The sequence below is a fragment of the Parasteatoda tepidariorum genome, chromosome 4 (genome assembly GCF_982258835.1).
Source record: "Parasteatoda tepidariorum strain Cologne lab strain chromosome 4, Ptep-v5.0, whole genome shotgun sequence".
Taxonomy (NCBI): Eukaryota; Metazoa; Arthropoda; class Arachnida; order Araneae; family Theridiidae; genus Parasteatoda; species Parasteatoda tepidariorum.
In genome coordinates, this window is record NC_141758.1 from 81,852,048 (window position 1) to 81,871,983 (window position 19,936).

Consider the following 19,936-nt stretch of genomic DNA (forward strand, 5'->3'; position numbering starts at 1 on the left):
GAAAAAATAAAACTGACACCTAAGAAAACAAATAGTAATTACAACGAACCTTTTACATTTAACGAACTTCAGATAGCTTTAAAAAGTACCCACCCAACAACTCCAGGTCCTGATGAAATTCACTACTCTATGCTTCAAAACTTTCCGGATAAAATTTCAAGTCTTCTCCTGAAATTATACAATCGCATTTGGATTGAACGAGTTTTTCCTAAAAAATGGTTAACTGCCTATGTAATTCCCACTTTAAAGCCAGGTAAAAACCCCGAAGAAACCACTAGCTATAGACCTATTGCTTTGACTAGGTCTCGCAGTGGGCTGATCGTTAAGACACGGTTCCCAGCAGATCACCGAAGTCAAGCATCACTGGCTGCGGTCAGTGTGCGGGTGGGTGACCACTTGGATCAGTCTGCGTAGGGACCGAGGGTGTGCGGTATTGGTCTTCGTTAAACTGTTCTACCGTAAAGTGCTCGACTTCGCGCGCAGGTCGTCGGGCTACCAAACGGGGGTGCCATCCCTTCTGCAGAGGATCAAAATTGTGATGGCATGTCTTCGGATCATCCTCATGGATGTTTCCCAGACCGTCGCCAATAGCCCATTGTGCAGCTCTAGTGCGACGTAAATGAACTACAACATCAACAACAATTGCTTTGACTAGCTGTCCTTGCAAACTTCCCGAAAAAATGGTGAATCGACGCCTTATGTTTCGACTTGAAACTCAGAATCATCTTTCTGAACACCAAAGTGGATTCCGTAAAGGTCGCAGCACTCTTGACAATTTGCTTAGACTTGAAACTGATATTCGTCATGCCTTTTTGAAAAATCAACATTTAGTTTCAATTTTTTTTGATATGGAGAAGGCTTATGACAGAACATGGCGGTATGGTTTACTTAGGGATCTTATTAATTGTGGAATTGGTGGTAATATGTTCTATTTTATCAAAAGTTTTCTATCAAACAGGACATTTAGGGTTAAAATTAATTCCATTTTTTCTGATATTTTTATCCAGGAGGAGGGTGCTCCTCGGGGTAGTGTTTTAAGTGTGACACTTTCAATCTTGAATATAAATGGCATTTTACTTCAACTTCCTCCATCAGTTTATGGTGAATTGTTTGTTGATGACTTTCGGATATCATGCCGATCTACTAATATGTCACTTATTGAACGACAAATGCAATTAGCTGTCAATAAAATTTTAGTATGGGCGATAGAAAATGGTTTTACATTATCGATTCAAAAAACTCACTGTATGCATTTTTGCCGCAAACGTGGTCCTCATCCTCATCCGAAAATCATTTTAAATAGTTGCGTTGTACCCGTTGTTGCTGAAACAAAATTCTTGGGAATGATATTTAATTCAAAACTCATATTTAAACCTCACATAAATTACATTAGGAAAAAAACTTCTAATTAATTAAATATTTTAAAAGTGCTTACCAATTGTTCGTGGGGGCTGACATGGACGCAAAGATTAAAATATATCGCACTGTTATACATTCAAAACTAGACTATGGCACTCCCGTATATTCATCAGCACGCTCATCTGCTCTAAAATATCTCGACACAATCCATCATCAAGGTCTTTGGATATCGTCGGGGGCATTTCGAACTTCACCAGTTGAGAGTGTGTATGTGTTATGCTCTGAACCATCTCTTCATTTTCGCCGATCTAAACTTTCCTTGGATTATTATTTTAAGATCAAATCAAATCCACATCATCCGTTGTATTCAGGCGTCATCAATCCGCAATTTACCACTCATTTCTCTTCACGTCCATCTTACATCCCTTCTTTTGGGATAAGAATCATAAATATTTTAAATGATTTTAACATTTTCAATTTTGCCGCTTTTACTAATTTAGAGACTATCCCACCTTGGGTTGATGTCTCGATGTGTGTCTTAGATATTTTTAACAATTTCAAGAAATCTGACACTAGCCCTAATGTTTTTATCCAAAAATTTTATGAACATCGTAATAATTATAATGATTTTAAACCAATTTTTACTGATGGTTCAAAACATGATAGCCATATCGGCTGTAGTGCGGTTATTGAACATTTTACTATATCTGAACAATTACATCAAAACTCATCAATTTTTACTGCAGAATGCTGCGCTATTTTGCTCTTAATTTTATATCTGACCAAACTTACCGCAAGTGGATAATTTATACTGACTCGCGCAGTTTTATATCAAGTATTCCTCACATCGGGCGAAATCCCATGATTTGCAAAATTCAAAATTGCTTTACAGAATTGTGTGATGAAGGGTTCCACATCTACTTTAGTTGGATACCATCACATGTTGGCATAAGCGAAAACGACCTTGCAGATATTACGGCTAAAACAACTCAAAATGTAAGCAATAACCTTATAACATCTCTTGATTTCAAGCGTATATGTAAATCCACAATACAACAAGCTTGGAATGAACATTGGAAAAAACAAGCTAATAATAAACTGCACGAAATTTATCCTAATCTCGACAACTTCCAAACAATACATATTGATCGCAAAACCCAGGTTATAATCAATAGACTGCGCATTGGTCATTCCCGTTTTACCCACATGCAGTTACTAAAATCTGAGCCCGCACCTAGTTGTTCGCTATGTCGTGTTGACATTACAATTAAACATATTTTAACAGACTGTGAACGATTCAAACATTTGAGGAAAAAACTTTTTGACAACTTTTATCCTAATCTTCAATCTTTGCTAAGTGACCCTATACATCACAACCTTTTAAGTTTTATCAAAACTATAGGATTATATTCCCTGATTTAAAAAATACAGTAGTTTGACCTAGAAACAGACCTTTTACCTAGTGCCTGGCGCAGTATAGCCATTTCTGGCTCTTGTGCCAATAAAACCCAACCAACCCATATTAGCATCCATTTGTCCCTGTATTTATCTTAGGTGTGAATGTTAATGTTATTATAAATTGGTTTGTTTATGTATTAAAAACTTGAATATCTTTTGAACCTTTAAAGTTTTCTGATTAAGCTGAATTAGGGTAAAAATGTAAGTAGTAATTAACACCTCACTTGTTCAGAAAAGGGTTTCACATGCGTTAATCGGTATAAATTTAAAATTGCACTTTTAAATATTACGTCAAAGCTATATTATACCTATCAATTTGATTTCAGTGTTTTTTGATTTATCGTGAAAAAAATGTAACGCCTCATTTGATTATATAGTAAGAATTAAGTTTTTCCCAATTTCAATCCCTCTCTTCCTCTGAAAATCTAACAGGAAGAATTTTTGTCATTCAAAAGGATTATTTAAACCTAGGGAATCAATATTGGATCGAAATTAAAGCTTTTAAGATAATTTTTAGGTTTCTCTCTATTTTTATATTTAGCTATTTAAGAACTGACCTGCATATGGAGTTTATAATCACGCACAAAAAGTTTTCAATCTGCTTAGAAAACACTATTAAGAGAAATAAGTAAGGAGCTAATTTAACATCTATGGGACTAAATTTTTTACCACTAATCAGACTAAACTATTGATACAATATTTTTCTGATTTTCGCTACTTTTCTTTATATTTTATGTTAAAAAATTCGATTTATGAAAGGTGTTTAATTCAGAAAAAGTTCATCTTTTTGGCTGATTCTGAAACTTAATGATTAACACTAATAGATTTGAAGATTAATATTGGCTTTTATTATAATAAAATTATATAATTTAAACAAAAAATATTCATAATGAAGTATTTTATGTTTGTCCACTTAATACAAAACTTGAATAAAAATATTTTAAGTTGAAAAATAGAGTAGCACTAACTATAGGAAATAAATTTTAAAGAGAAGTATATATATATATCAAATAATATACAGCAAATTGCGGTTAATACTTTTGCGATTTAGAGAATTTTGTTAAAAATATTGAGCATTACATGGGGGGGAGTCTATGTTTCGATAATTTATTAACCCCTTAACTTGTGAGTCTCAAGTTCGAGCGAGCGCAAAGCCAAACTGTGCACATCGAGATAATTCGAGCGGAGTCGCATTTTATGCTGCTATAATTTTTCACACTCGAATATAATCTAGAGTTGAAAATAACAATGTGAAAGCTAAGAAAAAAATATCGTTTTATTGATATTTATCACTTACTGCATAGGATCGTAAGCAATAACACTTATTTATTCAAGAATAAAATATAGCCTTTTTCCATGGAACAAAAGCGCAGTATATCAAAATTGCCCCCCCCCCCCCCCCATAAGAAAAGTTGAACCAGAAGCGGCAACAAACGGAAACCTTATTCTAAAGTGTGTTTTTTACATAAAGTGATTTTTTGACCTTTTTTCCCCCAAGAAATCTGTGCGTTAAGAGATTAAATAAAAATGCAGGTTTGTCTGCTTTATTTCAAAACGCAATTTATAAAACCTTTTAAATTAAACGAGAGGTAACTTTTAAATTAACGAAAGGTCAGCTCAAGAATGTATTTGAATATGCGTTCAGGGTTATGTCGGGAATTGAACCCACTAACTCCATGAATCAGAATATTTCGTTAAAGAAATATTCCCTGCCCTCACAGAGGTATTTTTTAGCTGCGATAATCTAGTCCTATAACAGTTGAGTGCTTGCATGTTATTATTTTTGAAGATCTAAAACGTTTCAAGGATTTCCGGGCATGAACCTTGTAAGAAATGGTAACATAGATAAAAAAAGGAATCATTGTATTAGAGGTTTGAGAGAATTAATGATGTAGCCAATTCCGGGTTTTTAGTCCGTCAGATTTACGTGGATTTCAAAATCTAACAGTAGTTTTAAAATCAAGCTCTTGTAATCTCTGATGTGGATACGAAATTGTCATATTCTTTGACTATCAACCCTGTTCCTACCTTATAAAATTAACTTCGACATATTATAGTAGATAAACCACTCCAGACAAAATAGCTGAAAGCAATACGCCATTACTACACATCTAGGCCTTTTCCCTTTATCCCATTACTGTGCACCACGATAGTTTTTTGTTTTAAATTTTATGTACGTTTTTAAAAGTAAGGTAGTGCCTCTTATTTCCCCTCTTTCCTTCGACCTGCTGTTGTTGCAGTTGTAGTTCATTTACGTCCCAATGGAGTTGCACAATGGGGGCTATGTAGGGGACGGTCTAGGAAACATCCCTGAAGATGATCCGAAGACATGCCTTCACAATTTTGATCTTCTGCAGAGAGGATGGCACCCCCACTTCGGTAGCCTGACGACCTGCAAGCGAAGTCGAGCACTTTACTGTCAAACAGTTTAACGAGAACCAATACCGCACACCTTCGGTCCCTACGCAGACTGATCCAAGTTGTCACCCACCCGTACACAGTGATGCTCGACTTCGGTGATCTACTGGGATCCGTCTCTTAACAATCATTCCCTTGCGGGACTTCCTTCGACCTAAGCACATAGATCTAAACTGATGATGAAATTGATTCTAAATTTAAGCTATATGTTTATATATGCTATTTTCTATGAAATAGGGTCGTGGTAGCCTAGTGGTTAGAGATTCAAACTCCAGTCCGGATGTGCTGTAGTTTGATCCTTGATTCTTTTAAAAACCACCGAGTACATGCGAAATACGCACTCGCTAAATCTGTGGAACGAAAGTTCTATGATCATTCGCTGAGCAGTACCATGGGTACAGGAAAACGGTGAAAATTTCTTTCCCCTTTAGATCCACGTCTAAATTGGGGAAGTGAAATCTCAAATTCTGAAGGCATGTCTTTGAATCATCCTTTTTGATATTTCCCAAATCGTCACCTATAGACCATTGTTCAACTCTAGTGCAACGCAAATAAACTAAAACTACAATTAGGTTATTAAGTAGTTTTGGGAAATAAACCTGATTTCTTCTTTGCCGCCTTTCAGGATTTGTCTCCTTCAATCAACATAGCAGTTCGTTATTCTTTATTAGTTCACACATACTTTTGATTAATTAATTAATAATTATTAACTATGTCTCTTAGTCTGAGTTTTTGTCAATCAGCCAAATGGATTTCTAAATTTAATCATAGTTTTGCATTTAAGCACTAGAAATCTCTGATATTCTTCTACTACATAAAGATACGAGATTCGGAAGATTTCGCAAATATACTTAAGCAACCGTACGCTCCCGTAAGTAAAATTTAAAGTATGTGTCATTTTTGGAGAAATGCAGACTCTCCCGTGATTGAATATTGAACTTACGCAAGTGAAAATAAGAGATTTGGAAAAAATCCATAAATTAACTAACGGATTAAATTAACTAAAAACTAACGGATTTGATCCTCGTTAAACTGTTCTACTGTAAATTGCTCGACTTCAGGTCGTCGGGCTAACGAAGCGGAAGCGTCTTCCCCTTTGCAGAGGATCTAAATTGTGATGGCATGTCTTCGGATCATCCTCAGGTATGTTTCCCACACCGTCGCCAATAGCCCATTGCGCAGCTCTAGTGCGACGCAAATGAACTACCGCAACTGCAACAATCAAATGCTCAGTTAATTCGGCAGTTTTGGTAAAAAATGTGATACTTTTTGATGCCGTTCAGAATATCCGTTGCTTTCTTCTACCACAACCGCGTAAGCAGTTATTTTTCTACTTAATTCAAACCTAAATTTGAAGGCTTGTCTGATCGAACGGAGTAAATAGTTCATAAGCCAATGTAAAATTGAAGAACGGATTGCACAAATGGAGAACTACATCACAAATAGAGAAAAAAATAACGAAATGAACTAAAAAAATAACCGATGAGTGAAATACAAGACTCAAATTCTGAGAATAATCAAACCTTCAAGACTCAAATCAGATTAACACATCATGGTCAAGCACATAGATCTTTCTTGCAGCCTATCTAATATCCATGCTTGGAACTTTTTGACACTGGTAACAAGGCGATGATATCTGGTGAGCTATTATCCCTTTCTCTAAACTTTCCTCCCGCATCAACTAGATGATTTTCAGACCAAATCGTTGTCGTTGTTGTTCATTTACATTGCACTACACAATGAGCTATTGGCGATGGTTTGGGAAACATCCCAGAGGATGATCCGAAGTCATGCCATTACAATTTTGATCCTCTGCAGAGGGGATGGCACCCCTGCTTTGGTAGCCCGACGACCTGCATGCGAAGTCGAGCACTTTACTGTAGAACAGTTTAACGAGAACCAATACCGCACACCCTCGGTCCCTACGCAGACTGATCCAAGTGGTCACCCACCCGCACACTGACCGCAGCCAGTGATGCTTGACTTCGGTGATCTACTGAGAACCATGTCTTAATGATCAGACCACTGCAGGACCAGAGCAAATGGATTTAAGTACACCTCGAACGTCAATAGTTAAAGTCGTTAGATTAAACTCACAACTTACGAGTCCTCCACCAGCCGCGTGAAACGTACCTAATTGTCAGTGATTGTAGAACATTACAACCAGTGCTATGAAGGATTTTAAATCTTCAGATTAGCAAGATTAATTGCTTTTTACTAGAAATTTGCAACTGAAGTTAAAATAACTGATATCAATCAATTACCAAGACACAGAAGTATTAATATGCAATTATTTAGCTTCTATTCCAGATTGCTGAATTACACTCTGTGACTTTAACTCATCTGAACTTCACCTCTCTCAAGGCACAGAGTGCAAAAGTGAGAAGCACAGATGCTATTCGTCATCATCAATTTCACTTAATAGAACGTGCTGTTCGTGTGTTTTTAATATTACTATTATCGTTTCTGTGCAGCTTAATACAGGGAAGTCTAGCAACCTTTTTATTGTTTTTCGGGAATGTAATTACTTGTGTCTTTTCACGACTAAATTCAAGTTTATTTTGCTCTGCCCAGGCTGATAAATTGGTAAGGATATGAGTCACCAGGGCATCAAAATGATAGAAGATCGAGCCACCGACCAGCACGAAGACATCATCCGCGAGAGCAATTAGCTTAAAATCTAAGCAATCAGAACCAGGGAAGTGTGTAAAATTAATACAGTCACCAAAGTTAAAAATGGTATCGATGACAATGAGCCACAAGACCGGACCCAGGGAAGAGCCCTGTGGCACACCAATATTGATCTGCTTTTCCATGACAAGCTCGCCAGCATCATCATTAAAAATAACCTTTCTAGAATTCAGAAAACTAAAGATAGAACCCGAATAAATTTATCGGACAGTAAGTCCGCAATCACTGCCCTCATCTCGGCTACCCATAAATCCCCCCACAGCATCCTCCTCTTACAAAATAAGATCGTTTCAGCAAGTGCAAAAGTTAAATCAATTACTATAGCCTGGACACCAGCACATGTGGGCATCCCACCCAATGAAACCGCGGATAAACTGGCCAAACATGCCACCAATTCTCCTTGAGCCATCCCTCTTATCTCATCTGAAGACTTGTCATATTCAGCAGTTTTAGACTCAAACAGCGAACTCAATAACCTCCGGACTAACTCGAAATACCACAGGCGTTTCCTTTTTGTTTGGGAGTTGATTGAGTTTCAATTTCTTAATTTATTAATTTAACCTCTCCAAAAGTGTTAGGAAATTTTTTTTTATAATTTCGATCTCCAGGAATAATACCAAGTTCAATTTGAACTTGTTTGGCTTGCTCAAGAACAGCGTTCACTCTCACTTTCCATAGTTATCCTTATCTCCAGCAACAAATCAACTCAACTAAAACTCCATTCTACAGCATAGGGGATAAAAGTGAGAAGCAAAGATCCTCTACCAAACTAGTAAAATCTTTGCTATTTTTCTTTTAAATTATTTTAAATTTTTTTTAATTGTATAAAATCTTTTTAATTGTATAAATTCTTTCTGTATTCTTTTCTTTTAGATTCTTTTGAATATCATTTAATATTTTAAATTTTATAGATTGAGTAATTGACCTTTCAAATATATTATGAATTTTAATGAATTTTAAGTAAATTGTAATTTTAAATTTAATATGTATTCTCGAATACTTCTCAATAATTCTATGAAGTATTCAAGTATTGCGACACTTAAAAATAAACTAAATAATCATATTGAAATCAGGAGCGATGCAAATTTAATAGTAACAAGTAGCGATACAAGTTTAATAGTTATAAAGGCGAAAGAGTTTCACGTTAAAACTTTTTCAAAATTTAACTTTATTGAGAATAGGAAAAGTGAAACTCTTTCAAAACACTACTTAAATTTTATTTGTTATTCTGTAATAAATACTGTTCTTAAGGAAAAAAAATTAAATGAATTGGAATTAAACGAAAAAATTATTGAAAACATTTTTGAAAGACATAATTTACTATTAGATTTATTACAGAATCAGTTTTACGAGCTGAACGATAAGCTCAATAACGTTTATGAAAATGAGCGTTATTTACCGTGTTTTCCAAAATGGAAAACACGGATTTCTGCTAGCGCTCATTTCCTTAAACATAGTTATAATGACTGTAATTATTTCGATAAGCAATTAAATGCTTTATGCCAACTTTATAAGGACGGCGAACGTTTCTCAAAACCCAATAAATTTACAGTTACACTTAAGAAAATAATTTACCATATTATTACCCATAATATTAAAAGAAAGAACTGTATCGCTACTTTTTATCCTGTAAAATAATTATTATAAGATTTTTAATTTTATATATCTTAAATAAAATAAAATTTCCTTTTGTAATTTAAATTTTTTAAATTAATTTTTTATATTCTTTTAAATTAAAACTATCTTGAACTCGTATTTTATTTTTTTAAATTGTACGCAAACCTAGCTAACCAAATAGTTAAATATAACATTTTCTTAATATAAGAAGAAAGAGGAGGTAAAGAGTAAGTACAATTTTTCTGATTTATTTAAATCTTTTAATGTTTACATAATAATTTAAATAGTTTGTCTGTTCAACGGTGGTAATAAAAGAACATATTTTAAAACTTAAGTAAAGATAATTACGTATAGCGTACTCCTTACTTAATATTATTAGATGCATATTGCGCTAGGTAAATTTTGACAGGACAGTAAAATCTTTATTTTAACACTTTTTCTAGAAATTAAATTTTTATGTTTCGATTAGTGTATTAAGAAGAAGAGTGAAACTGCGAGAAAAATGGGAAATTTTAGAAATTTCTGCAGCAAGTGAAATAGAAAAAATGAGGCCGATAAAAGATGTTTTTTATTCCAAAATTAAAGAGTTGAAGGAAATAGAATCTCTCAATTCTTATATAAAATGGATTTTGAAAGTAGAAGATGAAAAGTATGTACTATTGTCTAACTAACTGATTATATGACTTGGCTACAAAATTTTCGGTTTTATGCATTTTTTTATTACAACACTTTGTTTTGATGAATGTGATCAGGTCTACCAAGAAATCAGGGAAACCTAGAATTGTCAGGGAATAATGCAATTTTTGTGTCAAAACCGGGAAAAAATTTTGCAATTAACTTGAAAAATTACCAATTTTAAAATTGAAAAGAAACCAATAATAATCAAAATGTACAAATTCAGCATCTATTTTTATTATTCATTGTAAAATTCTGCTGTAACATGGTTAAATTTTGTAGAGTTATTTCTAATAGAATAATTTTTGTTTTGAAACTACTCTTTATCTAAAAATTTCTTGTTTTCAATTTTTCTCAATTATTATCATATTTATAGTTTAATAATACAAAGATTATAAAAGTAAAGCTTTCTATGTAAATTTTGTAACATATTTACTATCTGTTATCTGTTTGTTCACTAAAAACAAAGGAAGGAAGTGTTAGTTTTTACACTGTCATGAAACATTTTTACCGAGTAAAAATGTCATTGTCTTAGATATTATTTTTTTAATAACTTTAAATATGCATTTTTTACACTCTAATGAAAAACATTTTGCGAAGTAAAAATGTAATTGTCTTACATATTATTCTTTTAATATGCTGCATTTTTTCCGATACTAGTATTCACCAGAAGAATTAAAAACTCTGTTTTTTTCTTTTTTAAATTTTTTTTTCAATATAAACTATGGGCATAATTCCAAAAGCAAAAGTTTTAAGCAATATAAATTATTTCTCTGAAAGAAAAAGTCTTTATCAATTAGAAAAAATCTTATTTTACCATTATATTTGATATACAGTCAAACTTGTTTTTAATGCATTTTGAGCTATATCCAATCTCTTAAAACACGCTTTTTGAGACGTGTTTATTTTCTTAAACTTACATTCAAACTGTGTCCATTTCTTAAAAACACATTTTGAACTGTGTCCAGAATATAAATCTCACAAATATACTTGTATGGTTTACCAAAACTTCTTGAACATTGTATAGAAGTTTGGAAAAAAAAGTATTTGACTGTTCCTGAAGCTTTTATTTTTGTTTGAATGATTTAGAAACATTCCGTTAGTTTAATTTCTTCAAAAATTGTATGCAGATGAATAATAAAGCTAAGCATCTGAAGTTCATCATACGTTTTGAATCTCACAGCTGCAGTAACTTATCAAAGATATTTTTTGCAAACCATTGAATAAATTCCTTATCTAATGTCATTATGTGTCTCTTTTAATATACCTGACCAAATATTTGTAAAACATGGACTCTTTCAGTGATTGTTCAGAAACAATTAAACCATCACAAATTATATGTGATGAATGGAATTGGTCTAAGGAATTTCAAACTTTCCGAAAATTAATAGGTGTTCGTGATAATGTATTTTGTGCCAGAGTGCTTAGACAATGCAGTCGATAAAGGTCTTGCCAACTTCGCTGTTAGAGAGCCAGTGGTTGTGAATTTGATTCTAGCTACCGACTAAACAATTGGCATGCATTTGGTGTAGGGATGTTATAAATATTTAGCCCATTTGCCGAATATTCAGTTGGCCAAATATTTTTTGGAAAAATGAGTTTTGGCTAAGATCTTTTGGAGTTCTTTATTAATAGATTAAATAAAGAATAATCTAAAATAGTATTTTTATTATGAATTATCTGCTATAGTTTTTACAGATATTTGTATAGTTTAAAATTTATGTGCTTGCAAATTTATGTCCTGGAAGACAAATGGAAGAGCAAAATTCCAAGAAATGAAACTTGATTACTTTATATTGAATCCTATGTTTTGTACAGCTGATATTTGTTCGTCATTTTCAGATGAACATATATTATATTCAGCACTTTTGTTTTAAAATTTGAGAACGCTTTTTTTTTTTAGAAAAAAATTATAGTGTGTTTTAATGGAACATTTTATGATAGATTTGATTGTTACTTTTTTCTTGTATGGTACAACAAATAGACGGTAACAAAAGAGCTGTGGTTTTCAACTTTAAAGTTTTTAAGGAATAAGAAAAAAAATTTCTGTTTCTCTTTTGATTAATTTTCATTTTATCAGTGAGTTTATTATGACGCAGCCTTTTTTAAAGAGTGTTTCTAATGAACGTTATTCTTTCATCGTCATTTTTTTTAGAAAAATATGTAAGAAAGGTAAACTGAGATTTTTAATGTTTTTTTTTTTTGGAAAATTAAGATTGATTTTTGTTTTGGTTCTTATTTAGCTTTTTCTTTTTAACTTTTATTTTTTATTGACGTTCTTATTAGATTGATCGATTTTTAGTTTTTCTGTTTCGCTTTTGTATTAATCTTTTGCTTTCGTGGCATTTCTTTGATAACACAACATTTTTAAAAGCATTTTTGATAGACTAAATTTCTTTTAACCTTTATTGTATAAATTTTTTTTTTGGAGAGTATTAATTTTAGCATTAAAGTTAGCAAAAAAATAAAGAGAATTTTTGTTTTCTTTGCTATTTTTCTCTCTTTTTTTGTTCAAATTACAACTTCAGCTTTTTTTTTTAATAGATTTAAGTTTTTTTTTTTTATCTTAAGTATGTCTAATGGATATCGATTATATTTTTCCCCTTTACCACATACCATCAATACAGCTAAATTTTCAGCAATGATTAAACTCACTTATATATAAATAAAATAGTATTTCTGAATGATTTTAAAAAAATGTTGCTGTTCGTCCGATTCCCCCCCCCCCGAATATTCGAACAAATCGTTGCATCACTAGTTTCGAGCAAGGTCCACATGAAATTTGTCGCCCTCTTGTTGGTTGGAAAGTTTGGAGAGAGCGTACTAACTCAGGTGCTGTTCACATCATCTGACTGGGGTCAAGATTTAGGTGCTTGACCATAATTGGATGGATGTATTTTATGTTATGTGTATAATGTTCCCTTTATGAGATTCAATCAAAATAAACATTATTTCCATCAAAGTATAGAAAAAAGGAAATAATAAATATTTAGTTATTTTTCAAATTATTATAGTTCCTCTTTTTATAATTTTAGCTGACAAGGGTTTATAGAGCACCCTTGTTTCATTATAAATGTGTTACACTATTCTATTTTTTATTATTTTATATATTTTATATTTAATAAGTATTAATATTTTTATTATTTTGCTTGCATTATAATATATATATTATTTTGTGTCTTAATCATACTTTCTTATTTGTAGCGAGTTCCAGGCTGTTCTTACCAGTTTACATTCTGTTTTGTCAACAAACATAAGACTGCCTGCCAATCAGGCAATTGATGTTCTGCTGAAATTCAAGCAATTATTTCTCTCTTTGTGTAAAATTTCCTTACCGTATCCTTATCATTTAAATTTAAAAATTTTGATAATTTTTGTGAAAACTGATTCTTGTTTGTTAAAAATTTGAAGCTTGAGTTTTAAGAGTATATATAGTATTTCTAACGTTAAAAAATGTGAAATTTTTTGGTGTATAATCAGATTGTTTTTGTGACCCAGTTTTTTTCTCCACAAATATAGCTGCTTTTTAAAAAAAAATGTATGGATGTGACTTCTCTTTTCTGACATATGTCCTCCTGCTGTCATATAAAGAGTGTTATGATGGCACAATCGGTAAGGTAGTCACTCTTACCACTAGGGAAGAGCAAAGAAATTTAAGTTCAATCCTAGTGGATAACTAAACGACTGGCGTTCTTTTGGTTTTTCTTTATTCAAATTATCACAAATTGATTTTATTTAGCTCACTCACTGTATATTTTACTTATTTTGGAAAATGAATTTGATTCAGTATGTAACTTTTATATTAAATGAATAATCCCAAAAAACTGAAGTGGTAAAGGTATAACTTGATTAAAAAACTTCATTCATTTCAAAGATATACAAATTGAAAACAACAGTTGCCATGTTTCAAGCACTCACAAATATGTTTCTATTCTTAAGATTTTCCAGGCATGAATGAGAAGAAACATAAGTGATTTGAAATAAATGTAAAGTTGCCAGCAGAAAAATGGAAAAATAAAAGTGAGAAACAAAACTAGAAAAACTGCAGTAGCTGAGAGAGAAAATAAGATTAAAAACACAACTTTACATCTATTTTAAATTACTTTAGCTTCTTCTAATTCAGATCTGCCAAGTTTAGAAAATGGGTGCCTATTTTTAAGCACTTGAAACATATCAATTGCTATTTTCAATTTATACATTTTTTAAGCGAATGAAGTATATAATCAAGTAATATTACCTTCCTTGGAGTTATTTTATACATTTTAATAGCAATTAGAAAAAATGTTCTTTAATTTAGTATATGCTACATTTATCATGTCATTTATATCAGAAAATAAAATTGTTATTCATTACACATTTTTCATAGTTTATTAGCAAAAGTATTAGTGAATTAATAGTAATGCTTGCATCAGAAAATAAAATCTTGATTTAGTAGATATAAGTTTCATAAACTTTTTTTAGTTGAACGATTTTTTAAGTATTTAACAAATCATGTAAATTATTCTATGAAATACTATTGTGATTCATTTGAATAAGTTTCATGGACTTTTTTTAAACTATTATTATGTATTACTTATTATAAAATATTATTAACAGAAATTAGTAAAAAAAATTCTTAACTGACAGTGATACTTATGTCAAAATTCAAGATGTTAAGGTCAAAGTGGAAGACACCTCATTACTGTTACCTCTTCAACTGCTACTTCAACCTTTGCAGAAAAAATTTGTTTCATTTCATGGGAAAGAAGCCCACTAACCGACTAGATAAGGTATTTTTTATACATCGTTAAAACATTTGCATAAAACAAAAATGTTTATTGACTAATTTTACAGTGCATTTGAAAGTTAAACATTTCTGAGTCTTTATTCCTGTATTACTGTTTCTAAGAAAGAAAACAATGTTTAAAAATTAAAAAAAATAGCAACAGGGAAAATTGAAGAAATTGAAAATTTTACTCCAAAGAAAAAAAAATTTCTACTCAGGCTTATTTGTAAAACCATTTTCCATTAAACCAAATTAAATTTCTATCCAATCTAATAAAAGGAGCATTCACGTTCGATGCATACTTTTTTGAATGGGACTGTCTGAAATTTAAATTTATATTTTAGTTTTATGTATAAACTCTTGTTTTTTTTTCAACATTTTAAAATTCATCAAATAAGTAATAAAAGTAGTAAGCTTTGGAAAAATAGAATTGCAAAATTTGTTTTCATGTGTGCCATAATAAATTTGTACTTCATATTTTGTTAATATTTGGCCAATTTTGCGTAATTTAAATCTGTGTCCAGAGCAGTATGGGCACTATAGTATATTTGCTCATGTGAATATGTTATTGTTTTCAATTTATTATTACAAAATTGCCAACGAATTTATGATCTGAAATAATACATTGATTCTGATACTATTCTGCTCCTTGGGGCAGTAAAAAAATCGCCAAAATGTTATTGATGTGAGTGATGCTTAATAAACTGTGGTATTATTTCCAGTAGTAGTAAATAAAGAAAAATAGCAGGGAAAATACTGCAGAGAAAGAACAAAAAACACCCAAGTACAAGAACTGAAGAAAGGCCATAGTCATCGTATCAAAAGCTCTCTCTTGGGATTATTTCGCAGTCCTCGTAATCAAGTTTGAAGAGTGCATTTTTTAAAAATATTTTACAAGGGTCATTGAACAGCCGACCCAAATTTGGGGGTACGACTACTATTGTTCAATTCCGCAGCCTTGTAATTTGGAACACAATCCAGAAGACAAGAGAATTCCTGTATCAAATGTTGGGAGAAATTTGCTTTCATGGAAGACTTTTTGATGGAACCAACCTGGATGAGCGTTACATGGAGAGGAAAACCACGAGAACCTCCCATGGTTAGCTTGGTAGCAAAGACTTGGTGCAAGCTGGATACGAATTCGTATCGACCATCGTAGTTTGTTTCATCCTAATTTGTAATAATATTAAGTTTAAAATAATTTTATTTTATAACATAAAAATCTGTATTGTTTACTTAATTTTTTGTATATTTTTAAGATTGCATATTTTTTTTTTTTTTTTTCTTTAGCCTGAATGGTATTTGACCCAAATATTGACTTGGATTTCAGACCATTCACTTTTTTTGGAGAAAATTGTTCAGCCTATTTTAGAAAATGAAGGCATGTCTCAATATAATGCACAAGTATGTAAATATTTTTTCATCACACTATATTTAAACTATTTTGAACTGAATTTTTTCTATTACTTATTTGCTTAAAATTCACATATCTGTTAATATTATGTTGTGTGCATATCTATCTATATTCCAAATAACATTAAGTATTCAAATTAATTTACTTTAAGTTTTACTATATGATAAAAAAATGGATAAAAATTTGTCTTTTAAAAATAATACCTGAGTAATACTTTTGTAATTCACCAGATACAGCTAAATTGCTCCTATTTTACTGCAGTTATTAAAAATAATTTATTTAGTTTAGTGTTATTTGCAATATATAGCACACAGTTTTAAAATTACTTGAGTAAAAGTTAAATATTTTAATGTTTTTAAAAATTATTTTTGTTGAGTTGACAAAAATAGGTCCCAAGTCTCCCCGGCTATTTTTAAATGAAGTTGCTATTTTAAAATTTATTATTACCTTTGCTGCACTCTTAAAGTTTTGACATGATAAAGGTGTTTTATTAACTTTTCCCTTAGTTACTAACATATTTGCTTTAAATTTATTGTTTTAATGATCATTTGATTTTTTTTATTTTGCTAAGACCAAAAAACATTTTTGTTTGCATAAACATGATTTTTTTAATCTGCTCAATATAAATTGAATTGCCGTGTCCTCTTCCTTCTCTGTTACTATATTAATGGTAACTTTATGCTTTTACTTTTTATTTTTCCTCTCTGCTATTAAGGTGCCTCACTACCTTGAAAAGTCGAATTTCGATGAACTTTTCGAAATTGAGATTTTTTAAGTTTAAAAATATTTGGAATCTTATCTTTCGATTGGTGGTAAAATTTCGTTGATACGATAATTCTAACCCGAGATATGTGCATTTGAAAAAGTATTAGTTTCAGTGAAAATCCACCAGAAGTGAAATTTCGAAACCGAAACTAATCATGTTTTTGACAGATTCAGTGCATAAATCATTGTTTTCCATTTTTTTTTTTTTTTTTTGCTTTTAAAGAACTTTTTAAAGTAATTATAAACAATTCGAAATATTTAATAGTCTGTATTGTTTTTATTACTTCAAATATGGCAACAAGAGATTGTTGTCATTTGGCTCTCTTGTGATTTCGATTGTTGTTTGGAGTTAGTTTTCTTATTTTGATTTGATTTATACAAGAATAAATAGCTTTATTTTGGGTTATTTTATAATAATTGTTTTCAGCTGATATGGCAGGAAAAAATTATCGCGATAAAAAGCGAAAGTTCTATGGAAATAGTTATTCAAATTTACCTAACAAAAATAATGTGGATGGCACTGAAAAGGAGAAACTTTCTACTGCAAATTTCTCTAAACTGAAAGATAAATTACAAACTGTGGAAAACCATGAGCGAGTTTCAAATGCTAACATTCAAGGTAATAGAATAATATCGATGGAATTCCTTGTATGCTTACTTTCTGCCCTATCTTGTTCTGAATGTTTTCAGCAATCGCTGTCAATAATTGAAGATTCAAGGTATGGACTTTTGTCAAACTTTACAGTGAAGTGTAACAGCTGCTCTTTTATGGTTCCTTTCCCAACATCAAAGAAAATTGATAAATGCTCTGAAATCAACACTCTTCTTGTTTATGGGTTGCGATTGATTGGTAGAGGTTACACTGCAGGCAGAAAGCTATTTTCTATACTTGACTTACCTTTCTTAGCGCCATACAGTTTTCAGAAACAAGTGAAAAAGTTATCTGATGCTGTTGTAAAACTGTCCAAAAGCAGCATGAATGAGGCTGCAAAAGAAATAATTGCAATGAAACAGTCTAATGAAGTTGTGACACCTTGTGGAATTTCTGTCGATGGAACTTGGCAACGTCGAGGTTATAGTTCATTGAATGGTTGCGTCTCTGTCATCTCCATTGATACCGGTAAAGTACTTGACTGTGAGGTGATGTCATCCTATTGTAGAATGTGCTTAGCATCAACAAATTCTACGAAACCTCATATTTGCCAAAATCATACAGGCTCTGCTGGAGGTATGGGAGTGTTGGTGCTCTTAGAATCTTTCAAGGATCGGCTCTACTGAATAGCATTGAGTATAAAGAGTACTATGGCGATGGAGATGCAAAAGCATATGAAACCGTTAAAAACGTATATGGAAAAGACAGTGTTGTGAAGTATGAATGCATTGGACATGTGCAAAAGCGCGTTGGTTCCCACTTACGAAAGGTAAAAAAAAATACAAAAGGACTTGGCGGGAAAGGCAAACTGACAGATAAGTTCATAGATAAACTACAAAACTATTATGGGATTGCAATTCGGAGCAATAGTGGAAATCTGGAGATGCAAAGATTAGTAATTGCTGCTTTTTTCCACTGTTATTCTAGCTCAAAAAAGCCAATGCATGTGCAGTGTCCTCCTGGCTTGGAGAGTTGGTGCAAGTACCAGCAGTTTCAGGTGTTAGGAAAAAACTATAAAGAAAATGTCCAAGGTTTACCTGAGAAAGTAATGGCGGCTATAAAGCCAACATACATGAAATTGTGCAATCAAGAGTTGTTGAAAAAATGTTAGCATGGAAAAACTCAGAATCAAAATGAAAGCTTCAATGGTGTTATCTGGCAAATCTTGCCAAAGAATGTTTTTGTTGGACTGGAAACTCTGCAGTGTCATGTGCAATTTTGCAATTCAACGATGGGTCGTGTGGTTTACTATCTGTTTTAAGATCATTTGGAATAAACCCTGGTTATTTCACTACTCTTGCATTCACAGAAATGAACAAACTGCGGTTAAATTCTGCTCACTGACATTCTTTACCGTCTACAAAAATTCAAAGAAAAAAGTTACACGCTTCTAAAAAGCGTAAGCTTTCAAAAATCGAACTGACAGAAGGGGTTACATACCAAAGCGGTTGTTTCTAATATTTATAAGTGCCTTGTGTTTTTTTTCCTCTATATAATTTAACAAAAAGCAATTTTTGTGATTTTTTACTAGAATGTAAGTTTCGGGTAACTTATTTTTTTTATTTAGACACTTTTAAACTTTAGTAACAGAGGAAAACAAAGCAAGTTAATGTTTTATTTTGTATTTAATGTTACAAATCCAAAAGTGCATTGTTTAACTTTTATAGCTAAGAAACATTTCAATTGCAGCTGAATATTTAATTTTTCGAGTATTTTAATTTTTTAAGAACAAATTTAAAAAATGCTATAAATATATATATATGTGTATATATGTATATATATATGTGTATATATATATACAGTACAGAACCCGTTATCCGGAAATCAGAAAACCAAAAAACCGGAACGAAATTCGATAAATTTTCCCACAATTTTTTTAAAAAAATTTTTTTTTCCTCATAGGATTTTAGGATTTTTCTTTCTTTTTTGAAAGATGTTTACCTTACCATCATTTCAGAAATAATCATTAGTGTACTACCTCATCGTTTTTTCTTATTTTTAAGATTATTTCCAAATATTTATTTTTTTTTAGTTGGGTTTAACACTAAAAAAACGGCTTTTTGTAGCGATTCAGAAAACCGGAAAAATCAGTTATCCGGAATAGCGATAGTCCCGATTGTTC

The 19,936-nt window shown here is 31.6% G+C and overlaps 1 pseudogene across 1 annotated transcript in view; it reads left to right on the top strand.

The window, feature by feature from the left end:
• The first annotated feature begins 680 nt into the window (after positions 1-680).
• Positions 681-19,936, top strand: part of LOC122272369 (RAD50-interacting protein 1-like) — a 35,325-nt pseudogene continuing 16,069 nt past the window's right edge. The window contains exons 1-7 of the transcript XR_015433410.1: positions 681-918; positions 2,252-2,520; positions 7,546-7,614; positions 9,987-10,192; positions 13,423-13,554; positions 14,845-14,987; positions 16,274-16,387. The product of XR_015433410.1 is annotated as an RAD50-interacting protein 1-like (transcript). The remainder of the gene's footprint in view (positions 919-2,251; positions 2,521-7,545; positions 7,615-9,986; positions 10,193-13,422; positions 13,555-14,844; positions 14,988-16,273; positions 16,388-19,936) is intronic.